Here is a 25,427-nt window from a genome sequence, read left to right on the forward strand (position 1 = left end):
AGAAAGAGAGAGAGAGAGATAGGGAATTATCAAGTATAATAAATGAATATCTATAAGATTGAAATTATCCTTAACGATTGTTAATTATTTAAATATTCGTTGATTATGGAATTTGATTAACTCCTATAACATATGAAATAAGCTTTAATACGTGTCAAAATAGTTTGTATTTAACAAGATAGAAAAAGATAGAAAGAGATGGATAGATAGATAGAGAAAGAGAGAGGAATAGAGAGAGAGAGAGAGAGAGAGAGAGAGAGAGAGAGAGAGAAAGTGTGTGCGTGTGCGTGTACGTGTACGTGTGTGTTCGTTGCTAGGCGGCTGGATTAAAAGCGTCTCGCCTCTAATCCTTCTACATACCCACGCACAGGCTGAACTTTAAACGATATTGCGTGAACCATTACCGGGTGGTGGCATCATTTGCCACGATTCTCAGGGAAAATTCAGTTGGATCCATCAGGAATCTTCCCACGTTTCTCTCGTGCACGTGTGACCTTTGCTATCCCCCACCTTCCTCCCATCCTCCTTCTCCCTCCCTCCCTCTCTCTCTCTCTCTCTCTCTCTCTCTATCTATCTATCTATCTATCTATCTATCTGTTTTCATCTTTCTGTTTCTCTTTATTCGTTGTAGACTAAATTAGATACTTAGGAAACGATGATATTATATACAAATTTAATTTTTATTTATTCCTTTTTTTCTCCCCTTTTATTTCTTTCTCTCTTTCTTTTTTTCTTTCTTTCTTTCTCTCTTTCTTTCTTCTTCTTTTTTTTTTTTTTTGTTCCCCCATTCGAATCGATCATTGCTCAGTCCACATCGCGGTCGTACATCGGCATCGACCACGCCGACAGATAATATTTATACTCGCTAGTCCCTAACCTACGGCAATCAGTATCAGCTTGTCGGTTGTTGTACGGACCGACTCGACGTTTACGTGACTGCTAAGTATCTCTACACGTAGCCCCGCGATAAGACAGGCAGGCAAAAGCCAGACAGGCATACATAATAGAGGGAAAAGAAAAAAAAGATTATCTCACGTGGACATTAAATTTTTATTTTACGATCGATTTCGATGATTCTTTAAATCGTTTTTTCTTGAAATTAAAAAAACAAAAAAAGAAAAAAAAAAGAACCGCACACAACGACTGATATGGATCGTCGAAAGAGAAAGGATTGAATGTGATTTTTTTTCTTTTTTTCTTTTGTGAACTATCTTCTTCTTTTTTCTTCTTTTTTTTTTTTTTTTTTTTTTTTGTATGTTTCATTCCACGTCATCGGAGATTTGTTGTGTACTTTCTGTGATCGTTAAGTTTTATTTATGATACGCGTATAATATAATTAACTTAATTATCGTTAATAAACGAATTGCCGATTTTATTTCATATTTTTTTTTTCCTCTGCTATCATTTTGATATATATTGTTGATCCTCGAAATCGAACCTCGAAAGTCATTTCGAACGTTTTACTATCTATTGCGACACGTACGATAGAGAAAGAAACAGAGAGAGAGAGAGAGAGAGAGAGAGAGAGAGAGAGAAAGAGAAGACACGCATGTTCGTCGTATAGTCTGCGAGATATAAACGCATGGGGTGGACGGCCGGTCAGTAACCCCTTGCCACGATGGCAGGAATGTGCGAGCTACGACGTTCGTCGATGGTCAAAGGTTGTTCCGACGATTTCGTCGGACTGATTCACAGTCGGAAAAACTATAGATACGGGGACCTTCGAAATTGCGCGGAATATTTATCCTATAGATAAATTCTTTGCTTATTGGTTGCATCTTATCGATGCGAAAAAAAAAGGACAAGAACGAGGAGAGAAAAAAGAAAGAGTTTTACGAAAGTAAAGAGTCGAAAGAATTGTATTTTTCTGTGAGATTTTGTTATTCTTATTTATATATATATATAAAAAAAATAATAATAATAATAATAATAATAATAATAATTCTTTTTTCTGTTTCAGGTAAGTTCGAAAGCTCTCTAAAGTTTCGTCGCACCAACAATGGCGTCTTTCTTCTCTCTGTAAGTTCTCAAAATATATATGTACATAATATTAAAATCGATAGAGTCCGTTTATTAAAAAAGCTCTCTTTAAACATTATCAAAGTTTTCCCGCCTTTCGAACGGGACGTGCGCATCGTTCTTGCGCAGATGAAACCTGTTGCAAATGTACACATTCCTCGTGCATCTTAGCTTCGTCCAGTTGACGAAAGATGTCAGCTTACGACACGACATTAGCACACTCTGTCGGCAAAGTCGTATACTTTGGAAAGTTTCACACGTGCATTGTGTCGACGAATATGCACACCGTTCGACCAGTGCTGCCGTCTATTAATCCGAGGAAAATATCGACTGCACTTTGACGTTAAAATCCTTTAATGGAACAGTTCGATACAGAAGTTCCCTACTTAATCGGAATCTTCATATGTATAAGCTTGAACGCGTATTAACGCTACTAGTACGTAATTATTTCCTTGATACGGAAGTTTTCTACTTTAAATCGAATAGAGAAATTTTTTTGATGGTCGGTAACGCTAGTTTTAGGACATTTAAAAATTAAAAGACCCATTTGCGACAAAACATTTTTACGACGACTTTTCTTCACGGATAATTATCATCATCATCATCATCATCATCATCATCATATTATTATTATTATTTTCTTTTTTTGTTTCTTCTTCCTTCTAATTTTATTAAAGAGTCAAATGACAAGCGCGAAACTCAATGCTCGTTTAAATGGATCGTTAAGTGTCGCGGTTTCAAGTGGAGAAAAGGAAAAACGAAGAACGAAGGAGCAATCGGTTGGTTTCGCTTTCCTTCGAAACGTTCGACGCTATTATATTCTTGTTACAACAGCAGCAACTGACTGACTACAGGCATCCAGTGTCGTTCATCGAACCGGTAGTAGTCCTATCTCACGCTATTTCTCCCTTTTCCCTAGACACCTCCCTCCTCCCTTTCTCCCCCGTATTATAGACGCCGTAGGCGCCGAACCGTAGACCGTGTCGAGTTTAAAATCTACGTGAAAGTTATTCGGTCGTACGTATCATGCAGTTTTCACTTTACCTAAGAACTTTCCTAATTCTCCAACGAGATACCTTGCACTTTATTTATTCGAATTCGCATTGTCGTCGAATCCATTGTAATCATTTATTCCATATAAAAATATTTATAAACTCGTACAAATATAACTTTCAACGAATACAGTCAAATAATTTGTACGTGAACGATTTTAATCCTTTCTTTTTTTTTTTTCCTTTTTTTTTTCCCCCTTTTCTTTTTTTCTAGAGATTTCTAGAGGAGTAAAAAAAAAAAAAAAAAAAAAAAAGAAAGAAAAAAAAAAAGAGAAAAAGAAAGGAAGAAAGAAAGCACATTTACTGAAAGAAAACAACGACGGCAATAACAACGGTAAAAAGTCAAGATACGATTACGTTTGCTTTCTTACGAACGAAGAGTCGCAATCAATGAACTTATTCTACATGGATTGATATTACACCAAGGAAACAACTTTCTAACTCCCTAACGATTTCTAAGATCCGACGCGGTGAAAGCGCCGGATAATAATAATTCAACTGTAGAAACAGGGGAGAGCGTTGCACTTTTCAAATGCAGCGATAGCTAACGAGCAAAGAGAAACGAGATGGAGGATCGAATACGATCAATGGGAAAGATCTTACCAATATACTGGTATTAATGTGTATGTATATACACATGATATATATATATATATATATATATATATATATATCATTTTGTAATTATTTAATAGAACGTTATCGTTTAATCATTGCTATAGTTATTACATTATTCATCATCATCTTCTTTTTATTATTATTATTATTATTACAATTTTATTAATTAAATTTTTTCACTCGTATTATTTCGTCATTAATGAACGACTAAAGTACGTCGAGCATGACAAACGCACGTAGAGTAAAACGAATTCATTCTCCGTCTTTTTTTTTCTTTCTTTCTTTTTTTTTTTTATTATCATTTTTCTTTTTTTTTTTTTTTTTTTTTTTTTCAAAGTCATCGTCGCAACGTCGTAAGTGACGCAAAAAAAGAGGGAAAGTCTTGTTGCGTGGGTGTATTCACGCGACGCGTGGCGACTCGTACGGATTGTCGCGAAACTATATACATACATACGTACATACGTGTGTATATATATATATATATATATATATATATATATATATATATATATGTACATGTGTGTATGTATGTCGATTCTGATGCATCGTCGTGCGGTTTCTCCCCGGTTTATTCGTGTCTTTGTCTCTTTGCACGCCTGTCGTGCATATATGTACATAAAGTTTATACATACGCAGATTTGTATAGATACATACATTTATGTACGTATGTATTTATATATGTATATATATATATATATGTGTATGTATGCATGTATATATGAATATAAATATGTATGTATGAATATATGTAGGTATGTATGCGCGCGCGTAACAACATCTCTACTAGTACAAGCAGAGGCAAAGTTCAGTCACTCCGTAACCTCCTTTCGATCGAAACTATTACACATTAGCCAGTGGCTCTCATTGAGGCGCCGCCGATTTTTACTTTCGTTCTCGTTATTTAACTGCTCCGTAACTCTTTCCATCTCTCTCTTTCTCCCTCTCTCTTCTCTCTCTCTTTCTCTCATACTCTTTCTATAACTACGTCTATCTCTATCTATCCATCTATATATCTATCTTTCTATCTATCTATATATATATATATATATATCTATCTGTTAGACTTTAACGAAACGACGCGTTCCAGTTCGAAGTGCCTTCCAACTGTGTACTACTTACCACTACCATTACTATTGCTATCCTACTACTACTACTACTACTACTTCTATTACTAGTATCACTAGTATTGCTACTCTTGCTATTACATATATATATATATATATATATATATATATATATATATATATATATATATATACCGATTCTCGAGTTTCGAGTTAGACGTATGTAGCTTAAGGATCGTTCTCGATGAAATAGTAAATTTCTTTTTACGAGGGAAAGTTCTTCTTCTTTCTATTTCTTCTTTTTTCGTTTCTTTTCTTTCTTTCTTTCTTTTTCGACGCTTTCAAGATTAAGAGCTTTTTAAGAAAAAATTTTTTTCCAGGACGAACCAATAGGATAGAACGTACGATCGATTCGCGATAAAATTAGATCACTCATATAAGATTTCTTTCGCATATATCTTTTCAGTCCAATATTTTCCTTTCTGACGAATCGACGATACATCTTTTCTTTTTTTTTTTTTTTTTTTTTTTTAATTGCCCCCTACGAGTCCATTATAAAATCAAACTGAACAAGAGATAAAGATAAAAAGAGAGAAAAAGAAAAAGATTCTTCAACAATATTATAACCATTCTAATGTTTCTACGCGAAACGCTTTCACTATCGTTCGCTTTCTCTCCTCGTGAAAATCCATTAAGGTAAAACGTTTAAAGCGTTCAACGTTCTATCTAAGAGTTTGAAATAAATAGTTACAATTTTTCTCAAATCTTAGATAATAATCTGTTCGTATATTTGTTATCATTATTTGATCGTATCTGAAAAGATAATTCGCAAGTTTCGTCGAAGAAAGAATTATCGTTTATTACGATCGTTAATGGAGATTGATTAGAACCGATGAACAGAGACCGATGAACGTATCGAATCGAATTTGAAAATGATCATGATCTAATGTGACATATTAGTTAGCATGTCTTCGTATGCCCATGTGAGATAGAGATAGAGATAGAGAGAAAGATATAAATATATATGTTTTTGTTATGTATGTATGTACGTATCTATGTACGTATGTATGTATGTTATATATAGAAAGAGAAAGAGTGAGAGACCGGAGGAAACTTGCTACGCGAGAAAGTAAAAGTAGGCGTGCGGAGAACCCGACGGTGAACTGCTCGAAACGCGTCCTCGAACGGTTGCTGTTGCACCGGTCGCCGCACTGAGTAGTACAGAGTACCACCGAGGAGTAGAAAAGCAGCAGCCATTCTCGCCCGACAGGCTCCTCTCGTTGAGCAACTTGACTCCGGCTAACTTCCACCGTTTCTTCGTTCGGTGGTTCTCCCTACATATGTATGTATGTATGTACTTACATAGTTGCATACGTACCTATATATATATATATCTACATACGTACGTACGTGTGTAGATAGGTAGATAGATACATAGGTGTAGATACGTATGATATATATATATATATATATATATATATATATATATATATATTTATCTATCTATCTATGTATCTCTTGACGTTCCTTTAACTTCCAGAAGTTTCTCCCTTTCTTTTCTCACTTTTTAGCCGCACCCCATTTCCTTCATATTTTTTCTTTTTCTTTTCTTTTTTTTTCTCTTCTACATATTTTCGCTTTTCATTCATGCTTCGTTTTGTTTTGTTTTGTTTGTTTGTTTGTTTTTTATTTTATCCCATGACACACGCGAGAGAACTTCTCGTACAAACTTCTCCCTTTTGTATCGGTACGAAGAATAGGAACAAGTAATAAAAAGGAAAAAAAAAACAAAACTATAGGATGAATGACAAATGGAAGAAGAAAAATAAGGAGATATCAGAATCCGTGATATCCTCTATTCCTTTTCCTATACAATCGTTATCGTCCTTTTTAAAATCTACACTTGAAAAAAAAAAAAAAAAAAAAACATTCGCGAGAATCTCTCTCAATTTTCAAATCTTATATTGTTTCCTATTCTCCTTTTTCTTTTTTCTTCTCTTTTTTCTATTACTCGAATGATTAATATATTCCAACAGAGAGAGAGAGAGAGAGAGAGAGAGAGAAAGAGAGAGACAATGATAGTAAAAAAAGTGATGCATATGCATATATATATATATATATATATATGTTGAAAAGATAAAGATGATGAGCTTTTAAAAGATATATCTCTCCGATAGTTCCCGTTCGAATTGGCATTTTTTTCTCTTTTATCTATTATTATTATTATTATTTTTTTTTTTTTTCCAACAACGACAACGACGACGACGACGACGATGATGACGATGACGATGACGATGACGACAAGTAGTAGATAGAGAGAAAGAGAGAGAAAGGATGATGGGGGAGAGGAAGAGGAAGAGGGGGAGGGGAAGAGGGGAAGAGGGGGGTATACACGCTCGCTCTCAGTGGGAGCTTAGTCGGTCGTTGAGTCGCGTTGAGCAAGTCGAGAGCCGAGACCGAGCAGCAGTCACCTCGATAGAGAGTGTTGAACCCACGGAAATCTAGGCCGGCTCACTGACACACCGCGTGTGTACGAGAGAGATGTATGAGTGCGCGAGAATTCTCTCTCTCTCTCTCTCTCTCTCTTTCTCTTTCATGCACGCAGATATACACTTATACACACACATGTATACATACATATAGATTCTCTCATGCACCACCGTGCGACGGTTGGTTCACGCGCGGTGTGTTTACGAGATTTTAGCCCTATGATTATTATCATCGTCATTATGATCGTCCTTGCCATCGTCCTAAAGAGAATATATTTTTACGATGATTATGATGATCTCTTTCTCTCTCTCTCTCTCTCTCTCTCTCTCTCTCTCTCTCTCTCTTCCACCCTTTCTTTCTGTGTGTGTGTGTGTGTGTGTGTGTATGTTTGTCTCGTTGGTTCTATCGTATTTGATAAAAGAAAAAAAAAAAAAAGAAAGGAAAGGATAGGAGAAAAAAGAAAAATGAAAGGAAAGAAAAAAATTGATTTTCTTTTTGATTCTTTGTTACTAGTCGATATGTTGATGAGAAAAAAATTAAAGAAAAAAAAAAGGAATAAAAAGGAAAAGAAAAAAACATTCCAAAAGAAAAAGAAGAAGAAAGAAGAGAATTCGGATTAAAAGAGAGACAGAAGAAAACAAAAAAAAAAGAAAAGAAAAGAAAAGAAAAGACAAAAAATTGGAGAACGATCGAGAAAAGATAGCACGTAACGACGATGACGAAGACGAGAGAGGCACTATTACTATATATTGCGACCTCGTCGATCGGAGAAAATGCGTTTATTTGGTAGTCAACGTAACGCTCCTTACATCAGAGCTCGCGAACGATCGTAACAGGTCCGCGTCCGTTCGTCCCCCATCTGATCGTACACCCATCCTCCCCTCCCCTTTTTTTCTCCCTTTTCACATTTTATGATGCAATAAGTAATTTCGAAGGAATACCGGATATTCAAGGAAAAAAAAGAAAAAAAAAAAAAAGAAAAAAAGAAAGAGAGAGAAAAGAAAAAAAAGAAGAAGAAACAAAAAGTCGTTTACATATCACATCGTACGCGTTCTTACGTGTAAGTTTAGAAACAAAGTCTTTTGGGAGGGTACGGAGGGTAAGGAGAAGTAGAAGGAGGAGATGCTGCGCGGGAGGAGGTTGTATCATATCGATTGTTGTTATTACAAAAATTGTACTCTATGCGTATATTATATAGATAGATAGATAGATAGATAGATAGATAGATGGGTATATAGAAAAAATATCTACATGGATGATCTTTCAACGTTGTTTACTTTATTTCGATGTTTCTTAAAAGATATTTGTATATATATCTTCGGATTTCTTTCATCCGAAGAAGCAAAAAAAATTATCAACACTCAAAGTACTATCATCGATTATTATACAAACTGTACTGTGCATATTTGTGCGAATGAGATAGAGAGAGAGAGAGAGAGAGAGAGAGAGAGGGGGAGATAGAAAGAGAAAAGAAAGAAAGAAACAATTATAAAAATAACAAATTCGTACGATTTTCTTTCGTTTTTTTTTTTTTTTTTTTTGGGACCGCGAGCGTGGGAGAAAAAGTAACGAATAAACAAAAGTTCGATTCGATCGTAAGAAATGATCTATAAGAGAAGAAAAAAGAAAAACAAAAAGAAGAAGAAGAAGAAGAGGAAGAAAAAAAAGAAGCTCTTGGTTATTGGTAGATGTGCCGGCTCCTCCCGAGCAATGCGAAACAGGTCGCGAGCTCGTATCGAGCCGAGCGACAACGACAGTGCGTTATTAGAGGCGTTTGATGACGCAAAGTGGGCTTGAGTGGGAGGGAGAGGGGGAGGGGGAGGGGAAGGGACAGCCCAGGTCGTTGTTCTCTGCCGTTACTGGGACACTTTCGGCGTTACTGACACTAATCGGTACACGCGTACACACACGCACGCACACATAAACTCGCTCACGTACACATGTCTACACTTATACATCTGTCTACATAAACACACACACACACACACACACATACAGAGAGACAGAGAGAGAGAGAGAGAGAGAGAGAGAGAGAGAGAGACACAGACAAATACATACAACTTCCAACATGGAGATCTAGGCACGCACGTTGAGAGACGCAAGAGCAGATACGATTCGCCTGGTATCCTGCCATCCCTCCTCTCTCCCTCTTCTAAAACTCGGTCGGCTTCCACGCCGACACGGTCGATCGATCGATCGCAATTACCGTACGTACGGTTGTATTAATTAACTAGGTCGATCGTTCCTCCGTCCCGACTTTGAAAGAAATTCATTCTTGTCTTCTTCTGTTGGGATGAAGGAAGAAAGAGAATGCTCTCTTTCTCTCTCTCTCTCTCTCTCTTTCCTCATTTTTTTAAGATATATAGAGCGAAAGCAATCAGATAAATATCTACGTTCATTATCGATCCATTTAATCATAATTTTTTCCATACAATATTACATACATATTTAATTTAATTTCATAATCGATATATATATATATATATTTATACATACATATTGTTGTGTAACTACTCGTTTAGGAATGTCTACAATAGATATAAAACGTGACGATATATATATATATATACATTTTTCTGTCACCCATTTCTAAACGGAATGTCGTTAAATCCTAAAAAAAATAAAAAAATAGAAAAAAAGGAAAAAAGAAAAAATACAAAAAAAAAATTGCTTCGAGAGATTTACCGGTCGTAAATAAATGTGAACCAAGGATATTGAAGGTGGTGATGGTGGTGGTGGTGGTCCATTGCCAGCGAGAAGGATGCTCGAATATTTTCGCATGTCGCGGTCGGTCCGTGAAAATAACAAAGAAAGACGACTGTATCTTACATAAAACTCATATTTTGGCATTACATACCGTCACACCATCCATCCCCCTCGTCTCCTTCCTTTCCCCTACCAATGTCATCATCCTCGTTTGATATCTCGCCAAATGACCTTCGCGCGTCCGCGAAGATTCAAGGATTTAGATTGGTCTCACCTTGGATAGACGAAAATTGTAGAGCAGATGTATTATATATATTATTGCGTGGGAGACAGGGTGGGGTATAGGTCGACGATAGAATATTGCATGTAATCATTGAACGGTACCTATGGTTTCTTTTTAAAAGCCGATGATGCAACTACGTGTGTATATATATATATATATATATATATATATATGTAATGAAAAAAAAATTTTCATGAAAAATATATCATGAAAATATATTAAAAAATTAGAATTAACGAGAAAGAAAGAGGAAAGTGTTTGTTTCGTAATAAATAGATACATAGAATGTTATTTATCTATTTATTACTTCGATATTTGTATATTTTTGTCGTTAATATAACAAAATAAAAGTATTACTTGCTTCTTTCTTTCTCTCGTATGATCTTTCCCTTCTCAAATATCCCTAATAGATTCTTACACAATTCATTTTAATTACCCTTTGGAAAATGTATCCCGTAATAATCTGGCAGGCGTTACGGTTAGAACGTTAGCGTTCTCTTACGTTGTACTGATTTATCGTTGAACGGTTGAATGGCATTAGCACGATTATGCGAGCCAGTGTGATAATAGCTTTTAATAATGTATTCCACGGAGGAATCGGCTAATGCACTTTCATCGAAGCAGCCATTCGATTTTCATGCATCTCAATGTTTCCTTGAACCGATCTCTCTCTCTTTCTCTCTCTTTCATTCACCCGCGTCTCCTCTTTCTATCCTCTATCCGTCGTTGGTCTTTCGAACGCACCCAAAGGGAAAAGTAGGATAAAGGGAAAAGTGGGGAAAGAAATGGAAGAATAAGATACAGTCGCCAACGGGTTCAACGACATCGTTAACTATATACGCGAAAGGTGCTGAGAGAATTTACGCAATAGAGAGACATTGATGAAAATAAAGAAAGAGAAATGGATGGATGAATGGTGATAGATATATTAGATGTATTTGTTAATGTCTCGCTGTTCGGCGGAACGAGTTATGTATAGAAAAAAAAAAAAAAAGAAAAGAAGAGAAGAGAAGAAAAGAATAGAAAAGAAAAATATTTATATACCTATATGAAATATGTTCTCGAATGGCAAAATGATGCAATTAAAATTAATGTTAATCATAATTTTAACAACTATTTAATATCAATTTAAAATACAATCTGCTATCATTTAATATTCTAATTGAGTAAAATTAAATTAGGTTATCTATCATGGCTTAGCTACGTAAAAGATCATTGAAGAAACGTAAATTGATATGAATCGATTTGTTAATTAATTACTTTAAAAGTTTCAAGAGTATTTAATATACGTCTCGAGACATTATTCACGGTCGTAAGTGCATATAAGTTTTATTATATCGTGATATTAAGATATTTACATGAGAAATAAATTGTTTTAACGTTCTGATCGTCTGATAATTTTGTAATTCTTTCACTTTCATCGTATCATTCGTATCGCCATAGGATATCGATCTATCTCTCTCTCTCTCTCTCTCTTTTTCATTTTATTTCGATCTTTTTTCTTTTTTTTTTTTTTTTTATAAGGGAACATATCTGCGCGATAAATATCGATAATTTATTAGACAAAGAGAGAGAGAGAGAGAGAGAGAGAGAGTAAAGTGAAATTTTCTGTTTTAAACGAAAAAAATTGCAACATATTAAATCGATTATCGAATGAATTGTTCTGACGTGAAATGAGTAATCACAAAAATTTCCATTACGATAGCATTTCGTCTCTCTCTTTCTCTCTCTCTCTCTCTCTCTTTCTTTATACATTAAAGTGGCAGCAATAACAAGGAGAACCGTACGATGTCGTGGAGTAGTCGACGCTCAGTCACCAATAAATTTCACGGGATTTCAAGTGTCTCTCGATGTTAAGAGTTGGCTCTAACACGTTCGTGGGCGGCCTATATCCTTGATACTTTCTAGTACATACGTACCAAATGACAGGACACACACTCTCTCTCTCTCTCTCTCTCTCTTATATAGAATCATGGGTTTTGGCTGGTGAAAATGCGTTTTAACTTTTACGATTTACTTATTAATTCTCGATAAGATACCTGTTGCTTTAACGTCCGCTTACGTTCGAATACTGAATGAAAATTTACAACGTTTATATTAGCGATGAAATTCTGTTATGTTCCCCCACCCCACCCCATCCCGTTATTGTCGCTCTACACGAGAAAAATCAATAATTTACGACGAATATTTATATACACATATCGTACGTACGTACGTATACATACATACATACAATGTTTCAAAGTCAAATCTTCAAAACAAACTAAGAATCAGTATTGAAATCGGGAGCGAGGCGTTTATACACATATTCATCTTGGCCGTCGGCAAATGTGGACGCCAACTCGAAAGTTCCTGATTTCGTAATAGCTACGAAGCGAGAGAGTTCGACGTCCGCTCCTACTTGAATTTGCCGTTTCATAATAGTCGATCGAACGCATGCCACGTGAGCGACCGTCTAGTCTCCTCCTTTTTCTTCTCCTTCTTCTTCGTCGTCGTCGTCGTCGTCGTCGTCGTCGTCGTCGTCGTCGCAGAAACGTAATCGCCGAGCTACGTTATACGTAAGATATATATATTATACATAGAAACTGAACGAGATGAAAATTAGTCACGTCGCTTTATGAGATTTTCAGATCTCACTTTCTAATCCCACTGTATGGTTGTCGCGTTTCATCCGAGATTAATATCGTATAGCGTTTCGCCAGACGGCCGTAGTTATAACGTATCGTTCGTAGAGACGGTAATTAAGATGCAATTAGTATTGCAAGTTATATCCATCGAGGTAAAGATGATGCCTTTTGATATTTTAATTCCTCCCGATAAAACGAGTCTTAAATGTAGTTATAAAGCGTATAAGATATTGACCGATCGGAATCTTATGGCCTCGAGCTTCGACATACAACTTTTTCTTTTTATTTTCTTTTCTCTCTCTCTCTTTCTCTCTCTCTCTCTCTGTCTTTCTTTTTTTAATCCTTCCTTATTTTCGCTAAATTAATAAAGGAGATATTTATGCATGTACGTCCTTTCTTGTTAGTATTATCTCAGTGAGATCTTCTAAGTTCGATTAAAGAATCGATCGGGCTATGAGTATTTAGACGATAGCAATCGCTTCGATACTCATCGTTATATTTCGCAAGAGATTCGATTTATGTCTTACCTACGGGCAATATAACGTAATTTAGATATACGACCTAGAGAGGCGGTGCATTTAGCGGCGTTCGGGGCCTACAATTTGCATACCAAGGCACGCCAAGCAGAAAGAGCGCGCCAAACGTCGTCGACTTGTGAAACTCGCAAAGACGGTGAGAGTTTTGAAGTTTAGAAGAAGTTCAGCCAGCCATGGTTAACTACGAGCTAGCCGCTGTTAATTTTTGCCTCTGCCACGTGTTCATTCGCTCGCTTTCATTTCCAAAAAAGAATAATACTAACAATAACAATAATAATAATAATAATAACAACGAGAAAGAACAAAACTTAGGAGGTTAATAAGAAAAAAAAAAAAAAAATAAATAAATAAATAAAAAATGATCGGACGATTCTATTCTTTTTCTTTTCTTTTTTTTTTTTTTTTTTAAATTATTTTCTATTCGAAACACGTTAAATCGTAATCGATCGTTGCCATAAACGATACTGAAATGAATTTGTAAATGGATTAAAAAAAAAAAAAAAAGAATAATAAAAAAATCAATAAAAGAAAAAACAAAAGGGAAATAAAAAAAAAAAAAGAGAGGAAAAGAATATAGTTTTTTTTTTCCGGGATTTCTAGGGGAAAATGTATACGAACGAATTGAGAATCCCTGGCCGGTGCAAGGCCTCGCCGAGAGTGCATTGCGCCCCGGTGCACAAGACGAGCAAGCCGTATTGCACGCTGTGTATGCCAGTGGTAGTGTTGTGTGTACGATGGTGTTGGTAGATAGAATGCAGAGGAGGATAGGAGGAGGGGGAGGAAGGGGTTCGATAGTGGGGGAATCACCGTGGCACATATATGTGTCAACCGGTTGCTTCCATCTCGCTCTTCCTTCCTTCTAAAGCTGCTTCCTCTCTTTTCTGCATCTTCTTCTTCTTCTTCTTCTTCTTCTTATTTATCTTTTTCTACGAAAGGAAATTTATTTTATTAGGGCAATATAGAAAGTAAGAATGTCGTTCGGAATTGTTAACGATTATCTACAAAATTCACACATTCGTTACATTATTATGTAACATCTTTTTCATACATGAGACATGTGTGTGTGTATGTGAATCTACATAAGTACAATGCATATGTATCGTGGGTATTGTAAAACATGGAATAAAAAAAAAGAAAATATAAAACGTAATAATGACAATGAAATGATTACGATCAAAACGAAGATCGAATTCCATACGTATTAAATTTAATGGATAATGAGTCTTACAATGGGATTACAAAATGGCGATATTTTCATTTTTAACAACTTAATTCGACAACTAAGGGACGATACGAAGAAGGAAAGAGAAAGAGAAAACAAATTTCTAGATATTTACGTGTACATATTGTCAAAAATAAGCTTCGGAATTTTTCTTTTTTTCGAGAGAAAAAAAAAAAAGAACAAAAGAAAAGAAAAGATATACCTGCGTGCACAAGATGTTTCGACTATTACGAATCTTTTCTCTTTCCTTCTCTTTCTCTTTTTTTACGGTCTCTCTTTCTTTCTTTCTCTACCTCCCTCCCTATTTTCATTGGAGTCGAATCGCACGAAGGCTACGAACGAACGCCCCCATTTCCGAAGGCCGAGAGAGGCCGACGAACCATCGAGGACGGGGTGAGGATCTTTTCTCTCCTACCCTCCCCTTCAACCCTCTCTGCTTCGGCCTCAGGGTGCATCCACGCTTAACACCCTTTTGCGTCACTACTCCTCTCTCTCTCTCTCTCTATCTATCTATCTATCTACCTATCTTTCTTTCTCTCTTTTTATATATATATATATATATATATATATATATATGTATGTATGTATGTATGTTCGTGTGGATTATATTCTACACTCTTCCACGCGCGAATCAACCCCTCATTCTCATCTCCTAGCACTTTCGAGAAGCCAGCAAATATTTGATAAAGCGAAACGAGAATGCGGAAAAGAATGTAACGTAGCGATACATCGTAATAAATAACAATAATTATAAATTATTCTCTCTTTCTCTATCTCTCTCTCCATCTGTCTATTTATATCTATGCGTTTACATATTTATCTACTTATTTGTCTCTTGTCTTTATTTCTAAATGAGAAAATATATGGAATGAAAAAAGGAAAAAGAAAAAGTTGATAGAAATTAATCAACTCGTTCGATCGAGCAAAATCATGCTGACTTTATTTCTTCTGATCGCTCAGGAATCATAATGATATGTCTTTTAGGGCTGTTCGCTTTAGCACACGAACGCGACCTCCGGTACTCGACACACTCTCTCCCTCTCTTTTCCCTCTCTTTCCTTCTCTCTCTCTCTCTCTCTCTCTATCTCTATCTCTATCTCTCTCTCTCTCTCTCGTGCTCCGCTAATTCATCAGCCCTCTCGACCTCGTTCGTTTCAGTAAGCACGAGTGCACCTCGTTTTAAATGAACTTTATGCTCACGGCTAATGCATACATACATATATACATACCATATATACATATATATATATATATATATATATATATATATATATATATATATATATATATATACGTGTGTCTATTTTGCACGCATCATTTTTGTTAGATTTTTTATTTCTCTCATTCCACTCGTTTTATTTATATTTTTAATTCTTTCATAACACTCAATATCTTTCCTTCTCTCCCTCTCTCTATCTCTCTCTTCTTCTTAATTTGTTTGGATATCTCTATACAGAGAGACATACATAAAAGATATCATTATTTCGGTCGGTTTACAAATTTTTTTTTTTCTTTTTTTCGTTATGATTTTTTGAACGCGTAGGTAAGCACATTTGACATTAACACGGTGACCTATATCATCACATATCTCACGAGCAAAATAGTATAAATGAAAGAAACAAAAAAAGAAAAAAAAATATGTGTTAGCTCTCATAGTCGTCATATCCGTATATCTTTATACACGTGTTGTCTCTTAGTACTACTATTCAACTTCTCGGAGAGGTTAGCGAGTACTTACTTACTTACTTACTTACTTACTTACTTACTTACTTACTTACTTACTTACTTACCTATCAAACAAGTATAGCTTCTTCGAATCGGACCAGTGACATACTAACCCATATCATTTCTTGGAAAACACTTGAACAACGTTTACGCACTAACGACAAAGAAGCCATTCGTTACCATTCTTCTCATCTATATATGCATCTGTATATATATATACATATGTGCATGTGCGTGAAGGTACCTACCACTTGTGTTACGTTTAACGTGTACATGTGTAGGTGCACGTGTAGGTCGTATGTGTCTTATAGTTTTAGTTAACGTTTCTCTCTTTCTCTCTCTCTCTCTCTCTCTCTCTCTCTCTCTCTCTCTCTGAAAAGTTTTTGAACAATGCTATCTGAACGATCCAGTAAGTTTGATTGGCTTTGTTAAATTGTATCATGCTAGAAGAGAAAGAAAGAGAGAGAGAGAGAAATAAGGTCTAGGCATAGTGCAGTTAATTTGATGTGGAATCAACGATGTCAGTCAGATTACATTATTACATTGTTCACACTTCCTTTACGTGTTATTAGAATTCATAAATTTTTTTTATTCTATTTTTAGTTCTCTCTTTCTCTCTCTCTCTCTCTCTCTCTCTCTCTCTTTATCTCTCTCTCTTTCTCTTTCATTTCATGGCAGCTTTTTATGACGAGCCATAAAGAAGATGTTTGAGATAGAGAGAGCTTAATGGTAAGATCGAATATATTTCGAGTTTATCGTCTTGCTTCATTCATTAATGGAATTGTTTTGTGATAAGAGGATTTATTTCTTTAAAAAAAAAAAAAAATATACATATATATATATACGAATGATTCGAAAAGGAGGTACGTAATTTTACGCAGAATCCCCTTGAATTAGTTGGATTCTTAGAATTTCGCGGAACGTAAACACACATACACATACACACATATACGAACGCTTTGTTAATCGTTGATCTATGAGGTTAATACTAATTCTTGCGCGAGAAGAAAAAAAGGAAAGAATATTTCTACGAAAATGATACAAACATATATACATACATACGTCCATACATATATATATATATATATATATATATATATATATAAACATACATACATACATACACACGTCCTCGATAACGAAGGTGACGCGGACGTTGAACCAATGTCGGAACGGCACTCGGAGAAGGCGAGACGACGAACGGCGCTTTACTTTCTTGGCGTTTTACCTTCGAACGCGAAGGTGCGGACTCCCATTCGACTCGCCTTCGTTGCGAACGTTGCACCTTTTATCTCTTTTTCACCTATTCTCTCTCTCTCTCTCTGTCTCTGTTTCTGTCTCAGTATTAGTCTTTTTTATTTCTCTTTTTCATACTCACCGCGTAACAGAACGCATCATTATGAAATAAAAAAAAAATGTTCAACAACTTCGATTCCGTTAACTCGATCTCGCAAATCAACTCGATCGATCGTCACGTTTACGATCGTATCTCCGTAGGTGTAGAAGGTAATTGATTGAACATAATGGAGAAATCGATCTGTCTTCGCACGCGAGGAGGGTAGAGAGAGAGAGAGAGAGAGAGAGAGAGAGAGAGAGAGAGAGACAGAAAGAGAGATAATGGCAGCACAGCTCCTACACGGTACGAGCAATTTTCTAGAGATCAACGTTAGCCTCCGGTTAATGCCGATCGTGTATCGTCTATACTTCATCGTTACAAGTGGCTAACAATAAGTAAGACTTATCGACTATTATTATATTGGGTGATAAGCAAATTACAATTGGAATCGACGATTTCATTTGTTAGATTTAATAGGATGAAAATCAAATGATGACTTATTCGATGATGATTTGTTAATATGATCTAATACAGGAGCATTATCATTTTAAATTATATTTCAATTATACGTGGTATAATATATTTATTATATTATTAATACGTATCAGAAGAATATATATATATATATATATATATATATATATATATATCTTTGATATATCTATATACATATAGATAAACGATATTATGACTAAATCTAATATACATACGTATATAGAGTAATGTCAAAGTAATAATATCGATATTGTTTAATACTTTTCTCTCATGCAGCGATTCGATGTCATTTAGGATTTGAAAAGAAACAAGAAAATAAAGTAAAATAAAGAAATAAAAATAAAAGAAAAAAGAAAAAAAAAAAAAGAAGATAAAACGAAATGATCGCCGATCGAAATATATGAAGGATTAAATGAAGGATTTTCAGTGAAATTTAAAAGGGAAAATAAGAGTCGATCGTATGCCCGGAAAGAGTAGAAGGAACGAAGTGAGTATGTGTGTGTACGTAAGTACGTATATACGTATATACGTGTACGGTGGTAGGTTGTAAAATAGAGAGTGAGGGGGTTGGGGTGAGGAGGGGATGGGAGGGGAGTGGAGGAGAGGATAGATCGACCAGGACGGTTAAGAGCGAATTTCGTTCTCCCTCGACGGTTCATCGGCCTGTCCTTCGTATCTGGGCCGCTCCTATCCACCCATATCAGTCTCTTTATCATAATTCATGCTGGGCAAGTCGGTGTATTGTGAGCGCGGTATGGTACACGAGATGCTAGGCGGTGCGGTGCGATGCGGTGCGGTGCGGCGTGGTGCGGCGCGATGCGGTGCAATGCATTGCGCTGCGGCACCGCAAGTGTGGCTACGGCGGCGTGCGTGTCGAGCGCATAAAAGCCGCATAATTTAGATGAAAGTAAACTGCAACACGCCGGCCTGTACGCGACAGGCTTTCGCAAGCGCACTCGGCGTTACCGTAGGTGAGGCTTGATCTTTCCAAGAGGCCCCGTTCCACCTTCAGAGAGAAAATCGATCGTCCACGGATTCGATTCTCGATCGATCCGTTCGAGCGAGAGAGAGAGAGAGAGAGAGAGAGTTCGATCACCCCAACGATCGATCAGTGCATTGACTTCGCTTGTCTTCGGGAAGAAAAAAAAGGAAAAGAGAAGGCGAAGAAAAAAAAAAGCAATAAAAAGGAGAAGCGAAAGATTTTAGTCGATAAATTAATGTTTGCTTTTTTTTCTTTTCTTTCTTTCTATATCGTTCGTTCAATTATTTTTTTCAATTATTCGTCGCTCATTATCTGAAAGATTTAGAGTTATGTATATAACGTGAGAATTGTTAAAATACATGTAAATACTTGTTGGTATTTAATACTTGGAGTTCTTTTGAACGAGGATATTACACGTTAACATCAATACCATCCATATCATTACGCCTATCCAATTCTGTCTTTTAATTAGCTTGCGGTGTCGAACGGATGGACAAACACCTGACCTCAAGTACGACGAATTTGTCGTACCGATTAATGATTTTAAGGGAGTATTTAATCGCTAGTGTATTTATTATCAGGGTCGACGTTTGCGTCACGTTCTTCTCGTATAAGTAAATTCATTCGATTCTCAACAAGGGACAGATATATATACAATATACTACCTTTCTTTCTTTCTCTATCTCTCTCTTTCTCCTTATTCTTTTTCTTCCACCTCCTTCTCCTTCTCTTTTTTCTCCTACTCTAATACCGACGAACTTTTGCATATTTGATCAAGACGTATAAAGAGCACACCGACGGTGGTTTACGGCGTGCCGATAGTAACGCAGCTGTTGATGGTTGTGGGTGGTAGTGGTGGTGGTGGTGGTGGTGGTGGTGGTGGTGGTGGTGTTACATCGGTGGGGTGACATACGAGAAAGCGTACATCACGAACGCCAGGTTGACTCTCGAGCGACTGCGAGCGACTGCGAGCGAGCGAGCGAGCGAATATGACGTCAGAACACGCTTGCAGCGCCCTAGATCGAGGGAGGTCACCGTGTGCCAGGCCGACGGCCCGCCGAGGTCGTATCCTCGCTCTCTCTCGCTCTCTCTTTCTTTCTTTCTCTCTCTCTCTATCTATCTATCTATCTATCTTTCTCTCTTTCTCTCTCCGGCACGGACTACGGGAGCTTTTCGTCTAGTCCTCCTTTCTAGGTTAGCTTGAGTTACGTCTCCAGAACGTGGGAGGCCGCCGAGTGCAGCCTCGGAAATCCGATAGCCTCTTCTCGAGACCCTCCTTCTCTCACCTACCCTCACCCTCACCCTCTCCTCTATCCATCTCTCTTTTCTTTTCTTTTTTTTTTCACTTGCTCTAGGTCATTCAGGTGGTCTCCCTTCTATGGTCTCTTCTTTCTGTCTCTCTCTCTCTCTCTCTCTCTCTCTCTCTCTCTCTTTCTCTCGATAGTCCTTCCTTCCTTCCTTCGTCCCTCTGTCCCTCTATCCCTCCCTTCCAGTTTTCCTGCCTTCTTTAATTTCTTCTTTTACTTCTCTTTTACTTTAACCCTCTTTCCCTTACGTAGCCCCTTTTTTCGGTTCGACAAAGATTCAGTCTTTGAGCGAACATTTGTATATACATAGAGAGAGAGAGAGAGAGAGAGAGAGACAGAGAGACATTTCGTAGATTACGTCCTTGAGCTCTTTAAGATTTTTCTGGATACAGGAGGAGACTTCTAATGGACATAGATAGGCGTGCGCGCGCCCGCGCTAAACAATATACTTAAGTAACGAGAGAGTTCAAGGTGGGAAGAGTGAAAGTGGCGCAGGTTGGAAGGATATTATTGGAAGCGAGGGATAATCGAAGTAGGTACTTACTTAGTTACTTACTTACTTACTTACTTACTTACGTTGGTGTCACGCTCGTGACTCGATTCGATGACGTTAGAACGTCCATTCTATTATACATACATACATATATATATATATATATATATTTCTACGTTACATTCGACTTTATTTCTGAATTAACCGAGGAAAATCAATTTAGGTAGGATTTCTATTTTCATGTGTTTTTCATTCAATTGTTTTTATTAAATTATTATTCCAAACGATTAAATTAAAATTAATTAATGTTTATCGCGATTGAAGAGATAAATACAATATATATATATATATATATGCGTGTGTGTGTGTGTGTTTATGTATATATATATATATCAAATTATTACTCGATTATGCGAGTCCTTAAAAGATTCGAAGAAAGCGATCGTAGAACGATTCGTGTTCTTAGTCGGTTATAGTAAGTAGGTACTTATTGGTTATCATTGGTTACTGGTACATAGTATTATATTCTATCTATTGCCGAGGTCTATGCACGCTGAAAGCATGTCGAAAGTACGCTAGATCCACGTCTTAAGCACGCGATAGGCGAAAGGACCCGTGCCAAAGCTCGAAATAACGTGTCATGACTATATCGGGCCAGCGATGGCTTTACTTAGACCAGGTATATATGTAAGTAAGTAAGTATACCTCTCTACAATCGTTTCGTCTTTGCGAACAATAGATACCCTACGGCCATCTTGACTATACTTATATTAGAAAGAATGTTGAATATCATTTTAGTCGATTATCGTTTTTTTCACTAAAAATAAAATACCATTGTATGTTATTTTGAGTAAATAATTGTTATTAATTTAATTATAATTTAATTATAATTAAATACGATTTTATTACTTTCAAAAATGTTTATAAGATTCGACGATTAAATATTGGAAATTTCGATGGATCGATCAATCCTCGATCTTTACGAATTAAAAATCTAAAAAAAAAAAAAAAAAAAAAAAAAGAAGAAAAGAAAAGAAAAATTCGCAATAAACTAATGGTGCACGAAGAAGCGAATTGAATTATGCGCGCGTTAAATTGTGTCCCGTTATTGTGAACCGAGTTAAGCGGCGGAGAAAATATGCGAATAATTGATAGGTCGCGATAATTGTGCGTCACGGAATTTCCTTCGTTTCATGCAAAAAGTAGTTGAGAAAAGAAGCAGAGGGGGAGGGGAGGGGGTGGGTGTTGGCAGTGGCGGTGGGGTGGGTGGGAGGGACAAAGAAAAAAGGAAAAAGAAAAGAAAAGGTGGAAACAGAGTGTCGGGTATTTACCATTCACCGCGTTGCGAGATCGCGCACGATAATATTTTCTCTCTGCGTGTTGCTCGTACATTTGCATTACGAAATAGGATCGTTTTCATTAACATCTCTCTCTCTCTCTCTCTCTCTCTCTTTCTCTCTTTCTTTCTTTCATTGGATAAAAAGGCGCGTTTATAATTGACGAAGCTGTTGTAACGACGTTCCTCGATAAAACGTATCTATACAAGACGATTATAATAAAAGAGTTATTGAAATTAAAAAAAAAAAAAAAAAAAAAAAATTATCCCTGAATGATTATCGATTCTGATATAATTGAAAATTAAAATTAAAAGGAAAAGAGAAGAAAAGGAAAGAAAAGGAAAAAGACTTTCTAATTAACATAGAAACATAAAGTGTACAAACGAATTCGATAATATTCACTTAAAAAATTATAAACGTATAATAGAGTATCATCGTAAGCTTTACTAAATAGATAATTCTACGTTTGTAATCACATATATATATATATATATATATATATATATATATATATACATCTATCTATATATCTATGTATGTATGCGAAAGAATGGTTGATCTGTCTATTATAATAAATAATAGCGTAATTGAAGGTAATCGGTCGAAGAATAGATCGGAGTTTAACGAGAGTTCTTGCGAGTCGTGGTTGAGAAGTAAGTATCGTTCAAAGGAGGACGAGGAGAAGGAGGTGGATGAGGAGAGACGAAGGAGAAGGGAGGTGTTGTTATGTGGGGTGGTATGGCGTTACATGGCGTGGTGTAGCGTGGTGTGGTGTAGCGTGGTGTGGTGTGGTGTGGTGTAGTGTGATGGTAGTAATGGTAGGAGGAGAGGTTCAAAGAGAAGGGGAAAGCCTTCTGTCAGTGGAACAACGTACCGCCGTGAACTCTCGACTATTCTGTTCACCACGGAATCGCGTGTCACGCGCGTCAAGTGCAGCGATGCATTCATTCGCTGCACTGCATCGAATGTCCGCGAGCACCCTTGTCTTCTTACGTTTGCCTATCGTGAAAATGATATTTAAGATAGATATTCGATAGAATTTTATGCGCATTTAATATCTATATCTAAATATATGTATTTTATATATATATATATATATATATGTATGTATGTATATATAATTTGTTAAGGTTTTGGTATACGATTACGACATGCATTCTTATAGAACGATATCTTTAAATAAATACTTTATGATAGATTGTCAGATGTAAATGTTTTGCAATGTTTTGTGTATATATATATATATACATATATATATATGATATACGTGATATACGATTTATATGTATACTCTGTATCTATTTTGCAACGATCGTAGATTAAGATCGACGGAATTGTTGCGAACTACTTTGTTCTAATTAACTACAATTTACAATCGAGATTACAAGGTAACAAGAAAACTCAAAGGAAACTTCGATAATATGATATATTTCAGAGAGAGGAAGGGTTTTTTTTTATTTTTTTCTTCTTTTCTTTTTCCATTAGAACACGTTCTGCCAATGCACTTTTTCTTTTTCTTCTATCTTTCTGTCCTTCGAAGAATAAATTCCATAAGAGAACGTTTTGTTAGAAACCCTGGATAAATGTGTAAGAAAGACGTGAGGGGAGGCGTAAGAAAAAAAGAAAAAGAAAAAAGAAAAAAAAAAGAAAAGGAAAAGGAAAGAAAAAAGAAAGGAAAAAGAAGAAAAAAGAAAAAGAAAGAAAAAAAAAAGGAGAGAAGAAAGAAAGAATCGACGGAATTCTCGGTGCATTAGTTGGCCGTAGTCGCGTTGCTTGCACGTGCCCTTGAGTCCTCGTATAGTTTTGCCGAAGAATACGACGCGCTTGTCGTCGGAACGTTCGGTTTAGTTTCGTATTTCGTTTGTAATCTTAACGCGCGCATCTAGATTTTTCTAATGTGGCCGCAACGTCTTCGTCATCGGTAACGGATGCGGTGTGTTAGTAAATAGAGGGGAACGTGTGGTTACCGAGAGAACACGTTGACTCCTTTTTTTTTTTCTTTCTTTCTTTCTTTCGTTTTTGTTTTCTATTTCCGTAAGTATAACACTACGTTCAAAATATTTGGTAATTATTTACTAACCTTTCGAGTCTTCCTATTGATAGAGGACAAATTTTGAGAAGAGGATAAAAGACGTGATTTATATGATCTTACGATCAGTCGTACTAGGAACTTTGTCGTAGTAGGAACCTCGTCGTCTCTGGTAAATATTTATATACATATATATATATATATATATATATGTATAATTAGTATTAATGATTTAAAATATTACATTTAGATGAGTGTATGCGTGTATGATATACATAAGTAATATTTTATATTCATTACAGGTATAATATAATCTGATAAAACTGCGATATCTATTTTAATTCGTTTGAATATTATTAAACTAGATAATTTTTCTTTCTATCTTTCAATTATGTAACATCTATATATTACGTTCTTAATATAAATCGTTATCGATCTTAATTATTTTTATTATTTTACTATTTTTATTATAGATAAAATTTGATAATCGTCGTTGTCTTTTTCTTTTCTTTTTTTTTCTTTTTATCCTTTTTTTCTTTCTTCCGTCCTTTCTTTCTTTTTTTTTTCTTTCTTACTTTCTCTACGCTTTACTTATAGGTTATTATAAAAATTTACGATTTGCAAAATAATAATGATAAGTATTATGAAAATTGTTAGAGCGATTTAACAAAGGATTCTCGCTTTCATTTTCTATTATGTCGATTTAATCGATCGAAACACATAGAAGAACGGGGCGTAGTATCGAAAGACAAGAGAGTCGCTCGTAAAGCACCGCTAATAAATCAACTTTCCGTTTTCTTTGACCGTCCGCAGAGACTTAACAATAAGTGAAAGGAGAGAAGAGAGGAGTAGAGTAGAGATAAACATTCAACTTCGTTCGTTATTGTAGCGATGCGATGCGATCAGCTGTTAAGGAGAAAGCGTTCGTTGTTATCCAAGAACAAATAATTGCTTCGATACGATAGAGATTAGCTCTTTAGTTAGTTTCTTTCTTTATTTCTCTCTTTCGATTATTTGTTAAGAAGAAGAAGAAGAAGAAGAAGAAGAAGAAGAAGAAGAAGAAGAAGAAGAAGAAGAAGAAGAAGAAGGAGAAGGAGAAGGAGAAG

At 35.9% G+C, this 25,427-nt stretch overlaps 1 protein-coding gene and 1 long non-coding RNA gene across 2 annotated transcripts in view; one reads left to right on the top strand and one right to left on the bottom strand.

Annotated features, from left to right (window-relative positions):
* Positions 1 to 25,427, top strand: part of LOC124431826 (nuclear hormone receptor E75-like) — a 150,172-nt gene that overhangs the window by 35,560 nt on the left and 89,185 nt on the right. The window lies entirely within an intron of this gene.
* LOC124431827 lies at positions 11,334 to 20,504 on the bottom strand. The gene is made up of 2 exons (XR_006944137.1): positions 19,821 to 20,504; positions 11,334 to 14,321 (listed from the first exon to the last, which is right to left on the bottom strand). It is a non-coding gene; the product is annotated as an uncharacterized LOC124431827 (long non-coding RNA).

Source organism: Vespa crabro, chromosome 22, assembly GCF_910589235.1.
Source record: "Vespa crabro chromosome 22, iyVesCrab1.2, whole genome shotgun sequence".
Classification (NCBI taxonomy): domain Eukaryota; kingdom Metazoa; phylum Arthropoda; class Insecta; order Hymenoptera; family Vespidae; genus Vespa; species Vespa crabro.